General features: G+C 41.8%; 1 protein-coding gene across 6 annotated transcripts in view; it reads right to left on the reverse strand.

Annotated features, from left to right (window-relative positions):
- The window catches only part of sox6 (SRY-box transcription factor 6), a 149,224-nt gene that overhangs the window by 119,014 nt on the left and 9,408 nt on the right, over positions 1-20,802 (reverse strand). For all 6 annotated transcript variants that reach the window (XM_050043079.1, XM_050043098.1, XM_050043116.1 and 3 more), the window contains exon 2: positions 9,202-9,271. The gene's annotated coding sequence lies outside the window, so the exon portion shown is untranslated. The remainder of the gene's footprint in view (positions 1-9,201; positions 9,272-20,802) is intronic.

Consider the following 20,802-nt stretch of genomic DNA (forward strand, 5'->3'; position numbering starts at 1 on the left):
AGATCCCAGAGCAGCCCCAGTCTGTTCAGAGCAGCTAACGGTGGTCCAGCTGCAGCCCATGTGTGGCGTAGGGTGCTGTGGCTTCTGGGAGCCCGGCCGCAAGGGACCCAAGCTGGGACTTACAGCGTCAATGAGGCAAAAGGATGTGGTCATGATGTCACCACTTGTAGGGGTCGTTCAGAAGCCTTACCCACAAAATACTGGAGACACATGGCTAAAAATGACTTACAACAGGTTTCCATTAGCCTATGTTATTGGTCTGTATAATATACACTTTTATTGTGTTAAAGATCGGTTGGAAATTGATTAGGACTTCCATGTGCTTTTTTCGCGTGGTAGAAATGAGCAGCGATTCCAGGGAGCAGATTTGTGAGTGGAACTTTTGTCAGTGGTTGAAACTTAAATGTCTCTCAGATCTCACAACCAGCCTTATAAAGATGCTCAGCCACTGAAACATGGCAAGGATAGCTTGCAGAAATATTTTCTACATTATAACATGTCATTTCATTTCAGCATTTCATCACTCCACCTTCCTTTTATTCAGTTTCATAACTGAAGAATTTAAAAGCTCTAAAGCCTGCAGATTGAAATTCCTACTGTTAAAATCAATACTTTCTAACACCATGGAAAGAAAAATAACATTTTCTGAACTTATAGCTCACTGTCATGTACTTTATCATGAAACGCAACAGCAAATGACATCTCAGCCCTTAAACACCTTAAGTTTTAGTGTAATTTGGCATTTTCTCCTCTTGCTCTCGAGGCTTATGAGACAAAGCCTCTGAGAGAATGGAAAGAATGAGCCGGGCCCAAGGACACTGTGCCTTTCAGTCTGGCCAGCACTTAGCGAGGCAATGGATCCACAAGGCCCAGAGGGCTCAGCCGAGACTTTTCTCACAATAAGGTGTCTGGGGAGGCGGGAGTGGCATAGCTAGGGGCGCTGCAGCTCTGCTCTTTTCTCCACTCAGCTGGCCCAGCGCACATAATACCATCACCACGCCACAGCACACCGAGCCAGTGACAACGTGAGAAAACAACCGTCAAACAGTGCAGAGCAGATCAAGCGTGTCTCCTCACTTCTCTGAGTGCAAAAAGCACACAGACTCTGAGGCAGGCGCACACAGACTAAAACAATTACCAACACAAATGTGAATTTGCGTTGGTATTACAGTACATGCAAAAAAAATTCTAGTGCAAATTTACATGCTGCAAAACAGAAATCAGGAAGAGGAAGAGAAACGTTATTTGTTGCAGAAGCTCAACAAAGTGACAGCATGAACATAGCACCTTTTTTATTGTCAAAATGTGTGTTTGTTTACTTTACTGGCACCTGAATCCCTCTGCAGACTTGCTACAACAGTTAAGTAGCAGCAGAGAAAATGAAATAGATTAGGCTCTGCTCAGTTTCTATCTTTATCTTTGGTCTTACTCCATAACCCTTGTTCTTTCACTCTCTGTGTGCATGTGTTTCCTCAGCTGTGCCTGCTGTCTGCAGTCCCATTGTGGTCAGAAACAACTGAACTTAGCCTATGGAAGCAAAGGTGCGGTTTGGAGAGCAAATGACCAAACTCAGGAAAAAGTGACTGAGCCACATTGTATTTGCTCCTCTCCGAACACAAAAAAACAAGAATGACTTTAAATTAAGGCTCGGCCGCAATTCAAGGGCAGGCTTTTTGGTGAAGGAGAGGCAGGGAGGATAGACATCACTAAGTTGGCCTGGACCAGTCTGAGCAGCACAGCAGCCCTTTCGAAGAATGAGCCTCTGCCAAAAGCTGCCTCTGCCTAACCAAGTCTCCCACCATCTGCAACAAATGTGCTCTATTAAAGCAGTACCATATGGACAACAAGCTAGCTATTAACACGGCTTCAGCACATCCCCTTAACCTAGCCCAGATTTCAAACTTCCAGTCAAATTGACTGCTGATTTAATGCACCGCCAGCAGCCATGTGGGTCTTGGCACAAGACGGCACTCTCAGCCTTCAGTCATTAACAGGCTCACGTAGTGCGGGGCGCACAGCGAGACACAGAAGTTAGCTACACAGATCCTACCAGTAACTACATCCCAGGTTACTTGTTATATCCCTTAACAGAACCCATATGAGAAAACGTAGCAATATCCTAAGAGGAGGATACGGAGAGCAAGCGTCTGCGCTGATCCAGCAACTCCAACCTTCTTCAGACAAGTAAACCAGGGCTCAAAACACTCTTTTGTGCGGAGTGGAAACAAGCTTATGAAGCAGATCTACCCACAGAGTGGCAGCCTAACTGGTGGCTTATGTCTCAGTTCTTCCACAGTGATGGAGAGTGCATTTGCTCCTCTGCATGGATCCAAAATGGCAGTGATTAACCCTGGGGGGGGCGGGGGGAGGGGGGGCACTTTAATCCCTGTGGGCCGGGCGGCCATGTTGACGCCTCTCCCCTCTCTCTGAGTCATGGGGAGACCCACCCACTGTTCACAAAGCCATGCTCTCTTCTCCTCCACCATGACGCCACGGCTATGAGCCCTCTGCTCTACGACCCATAGACAACACACATCCACGCACACACCAAATCAATTACAGTTCTATGGTTTTAACCCGGCTCCAAAGTTCAGTAAATTTTGTTTGTTTATCTTTTCTCCTCCTGTCTCAGCTGCTCAGATACTGTACATAATTAGAGTGGAAACACATTTCTCCTCTCAGAAACCTGAATGTATACAGAGCTGTGGATTTACAGGGACTACGTCTTGGCAAAAGTCAGCTTGTTTTTATTTTATATTTCGATTTTAACTGTGTTAATTATTAACCAATTTTGCTCCCCCCCAATAACAGTGTCTGCCTGTACAGACCATCACGCAAGGACAGTTTTTTGAACAGATAATTGTGAATTTATTTGCAGATTTAAAGTCAAAAGCAAGCCTGTTTTGAAACGATATTATTTTTATTAAGGACTCTTAAAAAAAATAAAAACATTTCCCTTGCTAATAAAACACATTTATATAATTTATGCTTTTAACCCATGAACATGAAACATAAGATCATTGTTCCATGACGTCTCTGCCAGTAGTGTCCCTATGCAAATTGAAGTGATAAGCTAAAGACTGTCTGATGACAGTCTAATTAAATAAGCCTTTCAGTGCTCTCAGTGGAGCCATGGGAGGTGTGAAAAGGTACCGTTGGTTCGAGAGGAGGGAGATCCAGAGAGGGAGGGGGGGAATAAAAAGCTGTCCAAGCAATCCCAACATCCCAGCAGACAGCTTTACGCCAACTCAACACCCAGTCACATGAAATATGGTGATACCTGGACCAGCACGTGTCCACACACCCTGACATATTTGCATTTACACATATAGGGCAGTACACATATGCACGCACACACAGACACACCTTATGTTGTCTTTAGTAATGGCAGTAGTGTCCCATTGACCCCCTCCCCCTCCCCTACCCTACACACACACACACTGCACATACACATACGCCCGCGTGCACACACACACCTCAGTCAGAGCTGCCAGATGAGTAGTGAATTAATTTGTGTGAGCCACTCCAACATTAGGAAGGTGTGTTGAAAGGTGTCTGCTCATGTTTCAAATTAAACGCGCTGCTGGTCAGCATTAGCACCTCGCCACCCGTCGGCAACTGACACTTAGGGGGCTGGGGGGGATGGGAGGAAGGAGGGGAGCCCATCCGCCGTTCACACTGGAATAATTAGAACATGTCAGGAAGAATTAATTTCCTCATTTTTCAAAAGGATACACAGAAATTACCATGTTATTATATGACAGGGTCCCTGGGAGGATTGGATTAAATTTGATTTCTTGCGCAGCCCACACAACAAATTAAAGTCATAAATAAGATGGAAAGAAGCGGGGCACAGAGCATATGTTTATGGCAATGAGTGAAGCCAAGGGACCAGAAACAACTATCTTCATTTCATTTTATTTAAATCAGGCCGACACCGTGTGTCTGAATGACAGCAGTTGCTAATGGGTCGAGATTAGAGGCTTCTTGATATTAACACAGAGATCAAACAAATTTGACTAAGAAGAAATGGAACGTACAGTGTGTACGCTACCAGACGAACCTATTCTGTACAGTGACCGCCTCGATGTCTTCTTACCACAACAAAACACTCTGAACTCATTTATTTTTCCTTGTCAGCTGATCTCTGACTTATATATGCAGCTTTTCTTTTAAACATCACACATGCCACAGACAGAGTGTCAGCCTGCTGAAGAATTTTAGAGTAAGAGTAACAACATTTCACCCTTTCCAAGTCAGTCAGATCCCGTTTTATTTTGCAGTGAACACTAAACAGAAAAGTAAATGGCTGAATTTGCCTCGAGTGCTAGGATGACGGACAAGTAAGACATATGCCAAGTATAGAAAAAATGGCATTTGAATTGACTTACTCTAATATTTACCTTAGTGTCTGTATCAAAGCTAGATAATCCTTTATATTATATGCTTTCCTAGAGAGGTAGAAAGCACCATAAAGGAGAAGAACAACGCCTCTCAAAAGAGGAATGAAGGACAATCAATATAGATCTTCTCTTTAGGAGATACATCCCAATTTAAAGAGCATATTCAGCTGACCCACTCTAACAACACAATACAGGACACCATCTCTTTTCTTGGGGCTCTGATCCGACTTGTAAGCTTACTGTTACAATTTAATACCGACTTGCCTGGGAAGAGTTTTTCAACTCTTTCAGAATGGGCCGTCATTAGAGTCTAGCACTCCCCTGGGCACCACAAACTTTAAATAATTTGCGAATCAATTAACTGGCTACTCTCAACGCAACAGGGATTTCACACTCCAGGGTCGTGGTGCATTATCAGTTGGAGACGATTCATGGCGTTTTGGGAGAAAAGTTCATGGTTGAAATCATTAATTCATTTTACCGGACTTTTAGTTATGCATTACTTTCCACAGCTGGGGTAGCAAGAAGATTAATGGCATGTTCTTTGGTCCTGTTTTCTGCCGTATATAGCTACTAGGTGAAACTCTGTCCTACAGTACAAGGGAACATACCTTGAGAAGCAGGACAGCAGCCAAGTCCATATTAGGTTTTTATTCTTCTGAGAATGAAATAAAGTCCAAACCTTCAAATAATAATAATAATAATAATAATAAACTCAGGGGTGAGGTCCTTTTCATGTAATTAAATATAGACCGTACTTAATCACCAACTGTAAAGAGAGCCCAGACAACAACCCACCTAATCAAATTGCCAACACTAAAAGCATATTTTAGTTTAAGCGCTTCAAAATGTGGTCATTCATGAGTAATACAAGCTATTAATTGAATGCAGAGTTTACTGTCGGAAGATGGATAAAGTTCAGTCGGGCTTTCCACATTCTTGCCAGGTAATGACATGTGCAACAATTAGTTTTACAAATTCGCACTGGGATCCTCCGAAGTAATCGAGGCTGATGAAATTAAAATCTTTGTTAGGCAGTCTTTGTCAAGCGGTCTCTGTTCAGCAACATATTGACCATAATCACTGCAGGGTCAGTGGACTGAAGAGGCCCATTTGATAAATAATAGATGACGAACAACCATTCAAAGGTTATTCATTTTCATTTTATGGTGAAGTGCTGTTTATTTAATTTCTGATAAAATGGCTCCCCCACGTCCTCCCCTTGAGTGGTGCCATCGATAGTGGGCAGAGAGCTGTGAGACCATGAGGCTGTTGCTTGTTAGATAAATGGCACACACTAACAAAGAGCGTATATGGCCTCTTCAGATGGTCTAACATATCCTCAGGTGTTTCCAAATGAGATTGCAGGCATGTAATTAAACTTGTTCTATAAGCGCTTCAGACATAAACTAAATTACTTGCTGTCATGTTTTGAGTTTAATTAAACCTGTAGGTCAAAGGAACTAGATTTCGGATTGTATGATGATCCGACTTAATGTCTCAGAAGAGTGGGATGGCAATGAATGCCGGTCCACTGCGGCTTTATGCAGTGTTTTCTTTTAAACAAATACTGGCAGGTGTCTAATAACATTACAGTGACTTAATAACGTAACCATTACCACTTTAGTATCGAGTCAGTATTATCAAAACTTAAGCGGCAATTTATTGGCCAACTGACGAGAAGCATTTTTAGCTGGACCAGCAGAGGACAGTCGATATAGCTAGCGACCAGCACAAGTAGATTATTCATATCCTGTTACATAATCAAAGCTGCAAGTACTTTTTTCAAACATATAGCTCATGTAGTAGTCGCTTGGGATGTTGCTTTGTTTCTTGCTACGTGAGGATGTTTTTCTGTACCGTAGTTAGGCTAGCTTTTACAGCAACACTGATGCAGCCAAAACTTAAGCACTGAAAACTATAGGCAGGTTCTCACTGATCTGCAGTAAAGCATGTTAACCTTTTTATGCTGTGTTCACACAACAAAACAGTGTGACCAGCTACACTATCACCGAGTCACTATTTAAGTGTTGCTCAAGCACCCGTTAATATAGTGATGTCGTCACAGGCTTGTGTGTGTCTGCTACCAGCCACAAAGCACCTCGACTGAACGTCATCTAAAGTTTGTATTTGGTCAAAATAGATCTATGCTTTTGATCAATGTCTGAGCCTCATTTTAACATCTCATTTTGTCACCCCTGTTGCCTCCCTGTGGGCACGGCATTACACAGAAAGCTAGGGAAGTGTCAGTTAACTAAACTAAATAACACAGTACCAAAGTTAGTCACAAAGATATTGGTTGACACTTCACTGTGTCATTGGACCACCCAGAAAAGTTGAGGCAAGCTGATTTTTGATTTATAGCATGTCATGTCCATTGGCAGTGACAAGAGTCAGCTGTCAGTTTGTAGCTTCATGTCACCGGCTTCCATCGAAAATTACTTATAGCCTGTTGCTGTGTTGCTCATAGTGTGAACACAGTATTAGGCTCCTACAGATCCTGCAGTTGCCAGTAACTCAACCAGGATCTTTAATTTGCATCTTTTGTTAAATTGTCTTAGTGAAGTTAATGTAGCCAACTAGCGTATGGTATATTATTATAAAACATAACATTCGGTATCAGGTATCCCAAATTACCCAGAAACTTTCAAAAGAGAAGTTGCAGCAGGTTGATTAAGGGGCAACTTTTAAGATTTTCAACCAGCGTTGTGTCATCACAGTGTGGGCAGTGTGCACAGATGAACAGTGTTTGGCAATCCCCTTGCCAAGACTGCCCGGAGCCCTCAGTCATTTTCCAGTGTAGGTCCGTCACCTAGCGGACTTTGACAATGTGTTTCCTGTCACTTAACGGAGTTCTGCCATATGGGCGGGGAGCTCCAGGCACTCGCAGCACCGGCAAAAGCCAAACAGCTTCCATCTGCAGACAATGCCCACACAGCAATGACACAGAGATGGTTGAAAATCGGCAAAGTTTCCCTTCAAGTATATGATTATGAATACAAGTCCAGCTCATACCAGTAGTTGATACACTGAGCTAATATAAGCAGTCGCAGACATTAATATATTGTTCTTGACAGTCTTGACATCGTATTAAAATCTGGCATAATATGCTGAATGTGGTACATCTACTGTATTTCAACTGAGAGGTGCTTTATTGTCGCTGCTGTTTTTATTCTCTGACAACAGCGTGTGCAGCGAAGTCTTTTATTGATGTGTGTACATAGTTTTTACAAGCTTTGTCTGATTAATTAAATGCCCTATTTATGTTCATTTGACTGTCATAGTATGACAGCTTTTGACTTCAAGCCATTCACAACAGACTCAACAAAACTAACATGCAGCAGCAGAGACAGCTCGCTGGCAGACAGGTGCGTGTTCATCTGAGCGGAAGACAGTGTGCAGGGTGAAATGGAATGATTAAACAATGGTAAATGGCCATGAACTTTGAATTCAGAGACATTTCCCAGCTGTTATTGAAGAGCTCCTCAATCACATTAATATCACTCCCATGATATCTTCGACTGACATTTGGAAAAAAGAATAATATCAATGAAGTTCCTCATCTTTATTTGCTCAATATCTAAGATACGTTTTTATTAGAAAACCTGCACGAGCAGCAGCTGAGCAAAGATTGTTTAAGTAATATTTTTATAGATGCAGAGAGCACTGTAGTATTCTCTACTCTTGTTTTTTCAATGCAAAATGCCACATTTCATAGCAACTGTCTTAGTGTATTGCTTTGAAAATGTTCACTTGACCCCCTTTGACAGCGACATATATTTTGGACCAGAGTTATACAAAGCTTACTCTGTGACTCTGATCAGGAATAAAAGCAGGTCTGATAGTGCTTTAGTGGAAAAGGATAGCTTTCCTATAGTGTCTACATAAATAGTATGCATGGGATTAACTATTGCTATCTAAAAGTTGGTGCATTAACTTTGCAAATTCAGACCAAATAAAGTGCCAATTAATTTCAATGAATTTTGATTTGATTGAAAGACGACAACTTTGTTTAACAATATATTCATAATACGTCAGTGTAAATATGGTTCAGCAGTGGTGCGAAACAAATGTTGACAATCATAAATTAAGCCATGAAAACGTTAACGTTAAAATCCCTGATTGTGGAAACACTGATGTTTTCAAGATTAACATTGGTTTAAAACATTTAAAAATACGGTGGGTGTCAAAATGTTTTAAAAAAAAGTTTGGATATTTTCATGGAGATCTCTCCACAGTGTCAGAACAAGAAGCGTATTATCATTTCCAAGGCTTGTTCTCAGATAACCACATTCAAGGTTTCACTTTTTTGACCAGTGTCACCTGTGAATAAAGTCAAAAATACTTTTCTCCAAAGGGTGATGTGTGTTTTTTATCTAGTGCAGGAAGAAGTGTTTGATTTTTATAAATTTAAAATTTTTAAAGCCATTAAAATACTCACCATTAATAAATACTAGAAAGCCTGATTTGACCTTAAAATTGCAACTCCCACACGAGAAAGTGGATTTCATCACACAATGAGCAATAACGTGAGAAAGAGGAAGGGGAAAGAAATCTGAGTAACCACGACACAATACTGAAGCAAATCAAAATGCAAGAAAAAAGTAAGTTGTGTCTAATGTCTGAAAGGTCTGTCAGTAACTTTGTGCCTGTGTAACTGTCTAATTGTGCATACATTGTGTGCCTATCCAATTGTCCACCTCATTTGATGCAGGTGTTCAGTGTGGGTGAAAGACAGCGGGGGTGTCTGAGACATGTGGCAAGACAGAAACAGCTGAAGAGGCAAATTGATACTTACAAAAACTGAAAGACTCAATCCCCAGCTTCCAGCGATCACTGGTCGGTTGATTTTGAATTCATGTAAAAACCTGACATGTAGACAAAAAAGAAGAGAGAAGAAAAAAAAAAGCCATTTTAAATGTGCCCTTGTATGAAACATCATTTTCACACATCACATTTTTTTATTAATACTGTAGAAATATCTTGCGTTTGATTAAAATTCCACAAAAAGGAGCATTTAAATGTGGTTATTAATGAGTTTCAATGGCTTTCATTTGATTAAAAAAAAAAACTTGTGAATTTGGAACATGGTTAAAATCAACAAGGGTCTTAGATAACTGTATTTACCCACATCGGAACAAATAGAGAGAGAACAAGAGGAAGAGAATTGAGGCCATAGTCACTGTTGGCTGAGGGTCAGAGTCTCCACAGCTGAGCTAATGTAAAACAGCTTTGTTAGTGTCTGACCTCCAGTCCTCACAGCTGTCACCAATGGGAATCCATCCTAGACAATGTTTAAAATCTACTTCTCCGCTACCTCATTAATCTGTCTTCCAGTTGGCGGATTCCACTAATAAACAGCTTTCATATAAAGCGGTTGTTTTATTTAATTTTGCTTGCTTTCTTCAAGCGCTGCCTGCTAATGATTTATTTAGGGGCCATGCTCCGCTAGTTTCAGCATGTCTGTTGAAGTGCTGCAACTTAAGAGCTTTGTTAGAGAGCGCACAAATAACCGGGAAACCAGCGCAGTAAAAATGCACACAGTTTTAGGCACCAAATTCCAGCAGAAGTAATGACAATCGAGAGAAGCTGCGCTCACTGATCGTCCATCTAGATCAAGGGATAAAAATGCCGTGAGCTCATTCATGTTCATTTTCTCACATTATCTTGTTTTTCACAATAAGCCAAGATCTCATTACCAGCTGATTTATACAATTAGTCCGCCTCAGCACTGCCAATTAAACAAGGCCAAGGGTTTTTAAGGTCACGCTTAACTGATCTGTCACTAATTTGCGCTACAGCACCTCAGTCTCCCATCGCTGGGGCCAATAAGCCACCATCAACAAGACCAGATAAATGTACTGACTACCACTGCATTGTTGTCAGAGCGCAGTATGGAGTCTGCTACGTGGGAGGCTGGAGGGCTAACAGAATGAGCCAGATAAAGGCAAGAGTTGCAGACAGGTCTGAATGTGGTAGCCTTGAGGCTGGAGGTGACAATGGGGGAGAGGGGACCCAGGTGACCCCAGCTGAATGGAAAGCTGTTACATGAATAGCACCTCTGAGTTTAAAGTCTACTCCTGCCTCTCAAATGACGCTAAACACACACTATTTCACTGTTCTGAACTATGCTCCAGCTGCAACCACCCACTCCTGAGCGCACACATACACACACACCATTAACTTGTATTAGTAGCTATTCAGTCGACACGACAATCCCTGCCTGCTGGATAAGCCACATATTACATGTTAATTCAATAAGCCAGCCTTTGTCAAACATCTGACTATAGGCTTAATTCCTGTTGTGCCTAAATAAACGAGAGCTCTTATAATTACAGAGAGTAGACATTAACAAACCTTTGAATTCATAATCTGATGTTAATTGGGAACAATGAGGTAAATAATAAATGGGGGAATGTATTCCTTATTCATTGGTTATTTAAGTTGATTATTTGTCAGAGGGGGAAAAAAACAAAGGAATTTATAATTGCAAGTAATGAGCGAGCCCAAATGATATTATAATGAAGCAAATGTAGTAATCCCTGTGGTGTAATAAGAGTCAGTGTCAACCGGCCTATTGTAGCTGCATGTAGCAGATTTTCCTCCTGCTGTGAATTAGACCTACAGGCAGGAAACATAAAACAGGCACTCCCTATTCCTAATTAGAGGATCTGGGACTTATTAAACACAATTTCAGTCAACCCCTAATTCAAATTATTAGTTTCACCACATTTTATAAAGAAACTGTCAACACACAAAATGATATATTTTCCATTATTATTTGTTTAGTTAAGAGACAGAAACTGCGAAGGGGGGGAGAGGGGAAGTAAATTTGGCCCCATTTGGCCACAAGCGAACACTCAGAATGAGGCACAAAGACTATTTTTTCTGTTGAAATAATTTCACCTCGCCGAAAAATACTGGAGGTTTAGCTCTCAGATAGAAAAATCCAAACAGACTGATGGAGCTGACATCAAAGGAGCAGGGACAGAGAGCTCACAGCCACCTGTGGCATTTCTGTCAAAGAGTGGCCTTTTCTCTAGCTTTGGCTGGTCATGGCTACCTCACTCACACACACACACACACACACGACACACACAAACACGACAGAAATACATGTAAATGCAAAAATGCGCACGCACTCAAGTCACCACAAAAGCTTTCATATTCAGCGAAGCAGAGTCGAAAATTATAGTATCAATTTCAGGGCTGAATTTTGTCAGGGAGTACACACACACACACACACACACTCACACTCATATAAACACACACATAAACACATCCATAGTCTTTTGCTAGGCAGTATTTGTAATGTATACTGGACACACACACACACACCCCAATATTCAAACATACTCAAAATACACCAACCCCCAGTATATTGATAAAAACACTAAAAATAAAAAATTTGCTATGCTACGACAGGCAACCACACATCCTGGTCCGAAATAACCATAAACAGATGTAATCATAATCATAAATAAACTTACCAGATTGCCATTATTATTACTTCTGGGTGTAATAACACGCTATACTGCAGTTCTGCATGTGGTTTGTGCAAGTGGCATCGCAGAAGCCGTTGCTCGACTGCGGTGGTTAGTTACAGTCAATGTCAAACACTGTACTATCTCTCTGATTCATAACTCTCAAGTGTATGTAAAAGTGAAAAAAACTTGAATGTAGTGTGAGTTACGTAGGCTAGGGTTTTATAAAGTGTTAGTGTGTCAAAAGTCAGTATAGTATGTCGTAAAAAAAAAGTCATAGTGCACTGATTTTTGTTTCAAAATGCTCGAAATAGTCACTTTAGGTGTTTAGTTTCTAAAAATTTCTCCTGGGGGAATTCCCCTCAGACACCCCTGGAGGTTTGGGTCGCAGAAGGTGTAGATTGAAAATGGTCCCCCAGTGTTAAATAATTGATTATGGCCCTGGCATTAGGTACCCAAACTCATTGAAGACAGACAACATTTGGCTCATGCATGATAAAATCACAGTGACACAAACTGGGGACACCAACTGGACAAACTCTCCCTGATCCACGTTGTTCTGAGAACCCAGAATTTGACCTGAAATTTGGCACAGTTCAGATACACAGACGCCTACATACACACACACATGTATTCAGATTCAAATCTCTGCAGTAATACAGTGAGTAAAATATACGGTTAGCCCATTCACTTGTAGCCTACTTGAGCCTCCCACGTGGAAACTGCCTCTATCTTTACATTGCACATCAAACAAACTGCCATCTGAGCTAAAGCCTCTTATATGTAACGTAAAGGAAAGCACTTTCTACAATCACAGCTCGGAAACAGATTCACTTTCAAATCAACCGAACCTTCAAATTCCTGACATGTGTTCGTGTACGGTGTGGGCTATGCTTGATTTAATTTTTCCCTGACCATAACAGAGAGTTGTGTTTTTCAACCGTCATGTGACAGCGGCTCAGTATCAATAGACAGCATCACCGCAACTGTACACAGCACAGGGGGAGACCGACCACGACATAGCTGTCCCAACCAAATTCAGGTTTTATGTTCCACGCACTCTGTGTTGCATTAAAACTACTGAACGTTAAGGCATGTATGTTTACGTGCCTGCTGCGTACACGTATGCATGGTGTAGTTCTGTGTGGATATGCATGAGGCAAGCCAAAACTTGTACTTCAACTTCTGTTTGGAATTCATCCAGATCTGCAACATGTTAAAAAAAAAAAAAAATCCTCCCAATCCTCCGTTCCAAATCCTCACTCTCTCCTGCGTCCAAACACGCTAAAGTAGGAATTCTGCCGAGTTAGTTATTTTGACAATAGAGGTAATCTATGCCATCAGCAGGCTGCTCCCTACCTGGATTCTGTGTGGTTATCTCTGCAGCAGCAGCAGCCACACAGCCAGTCAGGCCGGGGACTGCATGGGGGAGTTTGGGATGCAATGAGGTGAGGCTATAACAGTGGTCCTGGGGGAAATAGGGAAATGGGAGGAAGAGGTGTGGGGATGGGGGGCGTGCAGTGTGGAGGGTGAAGGGGTGAAGCGCAGAACATTCTGGCACAGAAGTGTCTGATATAGTAATTGAACACATGTGATTGTCTGTTAAATATCCACTTCCATAAAGTCAATCCTCTCTGCAGCAGCAGCATCTGTGAAATATGAAACGACAGCTTCCATGCAGTGAGTAATCACCATAGCCGGGAATGAGAGGGCATTGCTGGTCAGGAAACAGCTAGTGCTCAGGTAGACTGTGGACACTTTGGCACGGATTATTTGTGGAGTCATTGTTAGCTCATAGATTTAGTCACTTCCTGCTGATGAGATAAACTACGGACAGCCACTGACAAAATAAAAAGGAAGTTCAGACTAAGTTGTTAGAAAGACAAGCTGTATTTCTAAAAGAGATCCACCATATCATTGAGTTATTTGGTGTTGGAAACAGGTCAATCACATGCAAACAGCTGTTTCATGCTCCAGCACACCGTTAACTGTCACAGCCTTGCAAATCTCTCGTCTCTCCTCTTTTTATCTTTACCCTCTGTCTCTCTCAAACTGCCTTTTTTTTCTCTTCCTCTAGCTGATCCTGTCCTGACGCTGAACTACAGCAGACTAGACACTCACAAAATGTCTAGCACCAATGTGTCAGGAATGACTACCAGGGCGTCACTCCAGTTAAAATATCTTTGTTGAGGGTAGAACAGTGACCGGTATTTTGGCAGAGCTGAAGTGCAATAGTGTCGGGTAAAGCAGAGGAGAAATCAGCAGCTATTTTACCCACTATTTTGTTACAAGCAGTGATACGGATACAGTGCTGTGGCTGAACGAGGCTTTCATGTGCTGCTCGGCAAAAATACATTATCTGTCATTTCCTCTGCGTCAGATAACAAGAATAAAAGTCTATTTACTGAGCAACTGGGTTGAGGCAGGGTGAAGGGGAGAGAAACGACCAGCAAATAGAATGTTTTCCTCCACGGTGGACGGCATTCAGTCCCCAGTGCTCCTAACAGGCGGGCGTGCAACCTATCAATTCTCTTTGATTCCCTCTCACATATTCTTCACTCCAAAGACTGTAAAGACAGAGAACACAGAATAGGCTTGTCTTTTTGCACACTGATGAGACCTCTTTTCTTAACTTCCAAGATATACACATATTTTCTTTGCCTTTTTTCTTTCTCTCTCTCAGTTTCTTTCTTATTCAGCGTGGGGTTTGTGTATTTGTGCATGTTGGGAGCAGGGGTATGAAAACAAGACTCTCCCTCTCTCCCAGGTAATGTGTTTATTTTCCTGGACCCATCTTCTAGTTTACTGCGTGGTGGCGTTTCTCCCCTCTTATCGCCTGGCCCTCACGGGGCACTTTAGCCCCTCAAATCCTGTTCACCACATACTGGTTTTAGAATCTGTGAAATGAGTGCTAGAGAAGCGTGGCCACAATGTCTGCCTGTGTTGCTACTGGACCCAAATGGGCTCGCTGCTTTTTTGTCCAGGGAGATGCATAAATGGAAGTTTTTAACACCTCAAAGGAGGCTGGGCCTTTGTGGAGCCACACTAGAGAAGCCTGCCAGTCTCCCGAGGAGGCAGACACACTGAGTGCTGCAGGACAAAGAGCTTGAGGAGCAGAATCAGCAGGGGCATCACTCTGCTTTGGGCACCAGGCAGACACACACATGTATACCCACATATACTGTATGACTGCACTTACATACAGAGCGCACATACAAACACATATTACAAAGGCTGGAATGGCTTGTTCCAAATCTCAAATCCGAGTCTCAAATACCTGTAAACACAGCATCCAATATCAAAAAGATATATATATCATAACAGTGGTATTATATTTCCAATTTGGGAAATTAACCAGCAGCAGATTCTTACATCTTTTACCCATCTCTAACACCTGCGCTGTAGGAAATCAGGCGGCAGCAGTAACCAAAGAATAAGACGTAATTTGTCTGAATAAACCACTGTGTTTCCACCGGTTAAAATACAACATACAGTAGCTAACTGTAAATAGATTCATATGTGATTGTACAAACACGCTCAATAAAGATGACAAATACAACCGGCACAACAAACGCCGCCATTTCCTATTTATTGATTTCAGCTCCACTGTTTGAAAATAATTTCCTCATTTCCATCCCAATTTTCCTTATTGAAATGCTTTTTTTTTATTCCCGAGTACAGCCCAACAGCTGGCATTTACAATCAGTCTTTATGCTGCTTAGATGTCTACAATAAGCATTTAGATGCAAATATCTCTGCCTTGTACAAAGGAGTTGCAACTTCTGTCAGAAGCAACATAATCAACCTGCAATTGTCTCCTGGCTCCGAGTGGTTTCCAGTGACAAGGCCTAAGCCGTAAGCATCTGTATTCAAATGATTCCCTATTTCAGGCACGGTTTAGTGTGGATATTTTCCAACAGTACTGCACTGAAAATCAATCACATGGTGAATTAAACCAGAAAGGAAACAACTGATCCATAAATGATCAGGTTACAACAAGGCACTGGTGTCCGCAAATTATTCAGTGTTTTCCTTGTTGGAGGAGAAGCAGGGACGCGCTGTTTGATAGTGGCCTTTTCCGCCAGTGACTTTTATTACTGTCGCATATTTTTCGATTTGCAGAGGCAGGCTTAAGTTGACAAATAATTGTTTTAGTGGCAGACAACTTCAAATTAGGCCATGTGTGAAACCTTTGCAGCATGAGACACAGTGAAGAAAGAATGGGCTGCAGTGCTCTCAGCAAAGGAACAGCTGAACATTCATGTTCCATGTTGAAATATATACACTGTACTCTACAGTATCACAGCACTTTACTGCATGTTTCTCCTGCTAGAAGTGATCCAATTTGTAGTATTTCTTCTCTGGTGGAATACTAAACCAAATGAATGACTGACAAAAAGGGAGCATGACTGAAATCTTGACTAAGATTTAACGCTCATATAAATAAAGAAAACTCAACCTGTACTTTAGTGTATGTGGCCGTGGTGTAAATCTGCTCCTGATGGGGGCATATGCTTTGCTTTGGCTCCACTGGCCCCTGTACAGCCATTTTAACAATTAACATTATAACCTCTGTTTTTCCTTTTTATTTACAGTTGCAGAGGTCATTTGTCTTTTTTTGAAACCTACAATTAATAGCAGCGTTTGCAAATGCAAATGAGTCCATTTAGGGGGAGGGAAAATGATCAGTTTGAGAATATTTCTGCCTTCTTAATCTTCTTAAGAGGGAAATGATTTAAAAGGAGGACACAAATCTCCAGTGACATGGCAGGAACTGTAGGGCACTTTCCTCTCTCCTTCTCCCTCTCTCTCCCTCCATTCTCCCTTTCTCATCTCACTCATGTCTCCCTCCCTTCTCCCCATCCTCATTTCTCTCTCCTCCTAATTTACCTCTCCCCCCTTGTTGCCCTGTAGGGGTGGAAGGGCCAGGAGTAAGGGACAGGGAGCGGAGAGCAGGGCTCTACTTGGCTTGTCCCCCCAGAGGAAACAAATGTAGTGTTTGAGCAACTGATCACTGGTATAATTGAGTTTAACACTCCTTTTCTGGATTAAAAAAAAGAGCCTTTCAAATGAAAGGTCAAATTACCTCTACAGTCAGGCAATAAATAAGTCAAACAAGGTAAGAGGTTCCTGCCAGCATATGTTAGTGGCAAATTTAATTAGTGGAAAAACAGGAGGCTCTTCCACTCCATACTGCATTGAACAAAAGCAGTGTCGGAGTCCCAGTTGTACAGCAAAGGAATGAAAATATATCAGTCATCACTTAATTCATCTCATCATTTAAGCTCATGTTTCACAGAGCATGCACCCACCTTATTCTATCAGTGCAAATGTATGAACAGCCCATAATTAATAATTATTAATCAAACTAGAGGTCTGGATATTAGTCTGCACACTTTTTACTGCATGGTTTTTCCCCCATTATGTAAGGTGTGCTATAGGCCCATTGTCCATTGACTGCAGCGCAAGAAAAGAAAACGGGCATAAAGTAAGGCTGCAGTCTGGACTGGAGGCACAGAAGGTGGCTGAGCAACGCACAGAACAAGAGAAAGAGAGGGAGACAACACTGCTCTACACCCAGCTCGCTACAATGTGGCCTTTGTGACATAATGCACTCAGCACAGCAGATTGTGGAAAATAATCCAAAATTTACTGGTTCGCATATCCAGCAATAACAACTGACATCACAACCTGTGCCATATATGCCATGTTTCTGGGCACATTTTACATTTAGTGGAGAATGAGGGGGGTAAGAAAAACATCGTCAAGCAGTTATTATATTCCCATCATGTCCTGGGAGCCTATTACAGCATGGCACAAGCAACGGTAAAACTGAGAAACTCAGCAGGCTGAGGCTGCAGGCAGAGGGGAGCACTTAGACTCACAGCACAAACCTACTGCGCACTGTTAACTGCTGGAGAAAGATGTAGTTCAAACAAACACTTTGCACCTACAGATTAAGTGTATTTAAATTCTGGTAGTCATTAAGGTTTAGTTTTTTCCTTCAAGTGTTTAGTTGGCGTCTATGTGCTGCTATTAGCATTAGGCCGAACATCTTTGCAGAGAAAATAATAAAGACGAGAACGCAGTAGAAGAGCAGGAGGAAGAGGCTCTTTAGTGTGGCCGTCCAGCATGAAGTTGGTGTTAACTGTGCTGAAAACACAACAGGTGGGTCACATGAAAGATCACTGTATTTTCTCCACTTGCCTAACACATGCTTCTCATTATTCTACAAGAAAAACTGACACTGCTCCAAGCAAAAGAAAGAAAGGCCCTCCATGGCCACTACTGCTCACCGCAAACTAGTTTTCAAGTATATCTTACATTACATATGAGTATACATTTTAAAGCCGGGTACGCTTTGAACATTCCACTGGGACAAAATGAAAATGTAAATAGATTAAATTGCGTGTCCAAACATGCAATAAGTGCTGCAAGGTAAGTATGATCTATATGTAATAAAAGAAAAACACTTTTCAGGATTTTTTTTTTTTTTCTCCAAGTATAACAGACGTAAATTCCAATTGAATGAGCCCAGCAGACTTTTAAATAAAACTAGCACACTGGTTCCCACAACCTTTAGAAATGTGAGTTAAAATGAATACTGAATAAAACATAAATAAATGTGCTGAAATATGTGACTTCCATCCATGAAAAAAAAAAACTCCACAGCTGTACCATTTCAATTTTTAAATGGCAAAAATAATATTTTCAAAGAACTGCCTTGGACAGTGAGTGTGTGTTGAGTGTGTGTGCATGTACATGTGCTTGTGTCAGTGCATGTATGTGTCCATATATCCATCTATGTGCATGCCTGCTCTCCACAACAGCCCCCTAAACGTGGTTTTGGGGCCGACTGTGGCCCTAACAGTAAAATGTTGAAATTGGAAAAAATATTACCCTTCTTTCTCTTGAATAGCCGAGAGATAAGCACCCTTTAGCAATGAAGCCAGTGGAGTTTAAGCTTATTATGAATACCTCTCAGAGCGCAGAAGCATGTACTGTAGAAATCAAAGGGAGTAATAGGCAGGTAAGCCTGTGTCATTTTAAGGAGGAAGTCAGTTGTGAAATTGTAAAATCGCAAGACCCTGCTGACAATCTCCTGCCCTCAGAACACTCCCATAAATGATTTCTAATGGCAGTGGCTATCACATATCTGAAAAAGTTAGAAGTTTGTGAGGTGAAAAGAAAGAAAGTCCGATGCTAATCTCTCCATTGACGACGACTAATCATAATAAGACCATTTATCTCATTGATTAAACAGCACATACTCTGAAGTTCACAAGAATGTGTGATTCTTCGCTCGTGCACTAAGCTTCCCAAAGTAGACCTGGCTTTGCAGAACATTCCTCATGGTTTCATGTTCAATTGGCTGTGAAAGTCCGCAGCGTTGCTCTTACATGCCGGACAGAAACCATTAAAAAAAAACTGAGGTCATCTCCTTTTTTTTTTCATCCTAAGCTGCTCATCAAATTTCCAAATTCCGACAGGGAGCAAGTGCATGTATCCTCACAAAACACATCAGCTGTAGGGTTATAGCAGCGTATCCGCTTGTGCATTTTCTGCCTAATAGCTGCAGTTGTAAAGCTCCTCTGCTGTGGATCTGCTGTAGAGATGATATCATAACACGACTGCTCAGAGGCAGCCTGGACTCTGTAGTGCTCACGTATTCTACAAACACACACAAAACACACACACAGGCTAATACGTACTGTGCTCTTTCTCCTCTGAATATTCATCCATGTTTCCACATCATCTGCAGGTCTCCTAATCACAGTCACTTCCCCTTTAATCACAGGGCTCTAATTAGGTCCTAATAAACCATTTTGCCATCCTCTTGGTGTGCCTCTGTGTCACTCACACATCAAACCAAGAAATACTATATTAAGGGGCTGTCAACCTCAAAGGAAAGCTCCTCCAGCAGCAGTGATACAGATACTGCAGGCACACCCTCTTACACTAATTGAAATTATCGAAAGCTCCGCTTACATGTGACACTTGGCCATGTCTGAAACCATGGCCTGAAGTACGGCAGTCAAAAGCATGACGGTTGTGCCAGCGCTGAGGCTCTACTGCGTTCTCTGATGTCGGGTAATTGTTTAAACCTGAGTGGATATGGCACGGGGCCTCATGCTGCCTGTTCTGCCAAGAAAAGAAAAAAAATTCTTGCTAGCACTTTTCTCCTCTGTTTCTTCTATTCTAATTCAGTCCGTGGGGTTGAGGGAAAGCCTCAATGATTCCATGTTCATCTTGGAGAACCAGTGTTGGGGATGATGATCACTGACCACAAGTTGATAATGATGACTGTTTAATTAGAAGCCTTTCTTTGGCCTGGCCACAACCCAAACTCCTCCACCCTGCAGATGGTAACCAATAAATTTAGCTTTGCTGAGGATGAGGAGGAACATTGTACCTCCCCGGTTTACCCTCAACCCCACCCCTAACCAACGACATAAAGCCTTTCTCCTCGCTAACACAAAAAAACCCATAGCCATGCATGTGCGTATGTGCGAGCAAGCATCTGACTGTGATGGTTTAGTCCAAAAGTGTCTTCTACGGCTTATGTTCATGTGCAACTAATTTGCAATCCACGATACGCTTCAGAAAATGTAGGTCGTCAGATCCCATTTTCAGTCATCAATTTCTGTATTCCACCTCTTTTGGGAGATTTTTCTGTTTCCTATTAACATAAAACCTTTAACGTTACTGCAAAGCATTTACTTTTAATTTGTTTTCGCTACAATATCCAGTCCACGCAACTAACAGCGTAATTACATTTTGCATGGTTATGTTTAGGCAACTCAAAGCACTTGGTTAGAGTTAAGGAAACACTGTGGTCATGGTAAGCACATTATGGTTAAGGTCGGGAAACTAAAACACTTCGTTAAGGTTGGCAGAAACACCATGACCATGGT

Source organism: Epinephelus moara, chromosome 1, assembly GCF_006386435.1.
Source record: "Epinephelus moara isolate mb chromosome 1, YSFRI_EMoa_1.0, whole genome shotgun sequence".
Taxonomy (NCBI): domain Eukaryota; kingdom Metazoa; phylum Chordata; class Actinopteri; order Perciformes; family Serranidae; genus Epinephelus; species Epinephelus moara.